Genomic DNA, 2,950 nt, shown 5'->3' with positions numbered 1-2,950 from the left:
TGGTGACTCGCCCCACGATCGGTGCGATCGGCGGCTCTCCGATCTCGTGTTTCGTGTTCTCTCGCCGGTGGAGCCAGACTTGTTAACCGTCAAAACGAATGACGTCCCGACGTTTTACAAGAAGTGCACGAGGTCTCTTCCATGGACGGCGCGAGCCGATCGCTTGGAAGACGCAGTTCGATCGTTTTAGAGAATCGGTTCCGGTCAGTAGATGAGAGATTAGTATTAGCAGGGAATTGATATTGTTTTATTGTGAAGCGATAATTTGATTTCAATTTGGAAAATTTGATAAAAGGTGTATACAATATTACGTATAGAGTAAATGAGCATTGAAAAAAATGTAAAAAAGACTCTTTCAATGGATGTATAATTCGAAAAAAGATAAGCAATCTTCATTAAAAGAAAAAGATATCATATATATGTGACGAAATGTGTTAATAATAGTTGATATTTTTATTAATATGATAAAGTTTTCTCTCTTTTTTTTTTAAATTGGGAAATATGTATTGGGAATTGTATAAAGAATAGATGAGAAGAGAATGTAATTGGGAAATTATAAAGAGAGCATTCAAAATGCATTAAAAGTTCAAGAGATATAATCTGAAAGAGGAAAAAGGAATCAAGGGATGGTATTAAAAAAATTGCCTAATATAATTAATAAATACGAAGAGTTACAGGTATGAATTTCGAGTAATCTAAAATATCGATTCGTTTCATTAGTTATTACACGTCCCTGACCCATGCGCGATGGTTCGCACCCGCTGCCGGGCGTCAAACGTTTAGCAAGCGATCGCGTGAGGATAATGGCCCGTAGCCCAGTTAGACGGGCATGGAGAACGAAACGGGATGAGTCGTGTGAACCGATCCCCCCGATTAAGTAAACCTCATAGTGACATTTAACCAGTATCTGTCTCTAGCTTCCAGGTCATCCTCAGACTCGAGACACGGAGGACGCGATTGCGATCGATCGTTTCCCCTCGCTTCTTCCGAACCACAGCTCCACACCAAGCGTTAATCGTGCTTGAATGTCACGAGAATTATATTACTCTCGCGTCTGTCGATAAAGAATCACGACGAGATAATGACCGAGCGAAGTGACGGGGCACCAGCTTCGAAGCTTGTTACGAGGAATTCATATAATTACCCTAAGAAAAGGCGCAGGTGGTAAAGCGACTTATGAAATGAAATTGCAAAATTCCTTAGCCAATTCATTTTTCAAACGCGAAACATTCCTCCTTCCCTCCTCCTCCCTCCCAAACATCATCAAACGAGACGATCCCGATGATACTTCGCAATTCTTGCTACTCACCTTACAAAGTTGCCAGACGAGAGGGGACGGGACGGGACGAGAACGCGTTTCGCGTGTCTAAAACACCGACTTTATTTCTCACGACTTTGCCGGTCGAGGGTGATGGTCGAGAGCGCGCGCGAGGCCGGCAATTTTCCCGCGAGAAATCCGGTAAATCGCGCTCAACCCGGCGCCGATGCGGCCGATCTTCGGCCGATACCTTTGAGCGTGTACCGGTAGTGGGTGCAGAGATGGGTGGACACGGCGAGGCGCGATTAGCCGGCCCCGATACGGCTATCTCCGGAGCACGAGGGATCGAGACGGTTGCACAGAGTTTCGCGCGCCTCGAATTCTTCCAGGTTTCGCGCCTCTTATTCGCTCCTTCGCGCTGCTTCCGATTCCAAGCGGCAGATAGGGCCCGCGCGGCCGCTGGGGGTGGCGAGAGAGAAAAAATCGCCTCGATTCGCCCGGAAAAATCGGCCGGGTCGAGTGCGCGCGCAGCGATAGAGCGCGAGCTCTAGCGGTGGCGTCGGTTAATTAACACCGGACGGTGCGCGCATGCGCCTACCACCTCGGCAACACCGCCCAAGATCGCGAGATGCGATAGCGGTTGGAACGGGTCGCGGGGATCCTCTCCCCCTTTCTGCGCTTTCGAGCCGTTTCTTCCCCTTTCCGCGCGTTTCACGCGCTTGTTTTTCTTTTTTTTCCTTCGCCTTCGGGCTGCGAGCCGCCCGATCTCGAGCCGATCGATGCCGGCACCGTCCCTTGCATCGATAAATTTCGGAATTGGCGCCTCCGTCGACCCGGGCCCACCTAATTAAGCGGTTCGCCCCGTAATTACAGCCAATTAACGTCAAACTCGGCCGGCGAGACCGCTATCGCGCGAAGATTGCGCGCCCTTACGGCCNNNCTTACGGCCGCGTTAACGCGGTGTATCGATGACGGAGGCTAAAGCACGCGACCCTCCTCGTCATTTTTGCTATACGGAAACTGGCGAGGTGTTGCTTGACCGTGCGATAAGGGATCTGTAGAGAGACAGAGAGAAAGAGAGAGGTGAGAAGCAAGGTGTTGGAGTTCGGGATGTAGCCTTTACAACATGATTTAAAACGATGATAAAGATTGATAATAAATATTTCGGGTCGAAATTGATGGCTCATCGGTTGATGCTCTTTTGGTCGCTCTCAGTCACAATGTTGCGGGGTTAACAGTGGGTATCGGATATCGTTCCATCAATTTCAGTTCGAAACATTTATCGAGCTTTATCAGAGGTTTGAATCGTGTCAAGCTTCCTCTGAGGCGGACGTCCTATCGTTATCGATCATATTAGATCGTTTCCTCAGATATATTTCTTAAATTTATTTGTCAGAGAAACACTCGAGGATCAATTTTCATCATCTCGTGTCAGGTGCACAAGGGTAATCCAAACTGTAACTGTTTAATTTGTCAACGCTTGATGTCCACGTTCCCCGTCAACCTGAACATTCCCCGCCAAACTTTAAACAGGGACATTAGCATTGGAGAGCGCGTTTCGCCGCGCTCGAGAGAATCACTTAGACCCCTAATGAGCTGAGTGAGCGTGCACACGAGCGTACACGCCGGTGAGGAAAAGGTTAAAATCCATCAGCGAGCTCGCACCTCGTGGTACCCGGAGGCCTCAATTAA

This window comes from Apis dorsata, unplaced genomic scaffold (assembly GCF_000469605.1).
Source record: "Apis dorsata unplaced genomic scaffold, Apis dorsata 1.3 scaffold_123, whole genome shotgun sequence".
Lineage (NCBI taxonomy): Eukaryota > Metazoa > Arthropoda > Insecta > Hymenoptera > Apidae > Apis > Apis dorsata.
This window is presented reverse-complemented; position numbering follows the sequence as displayed.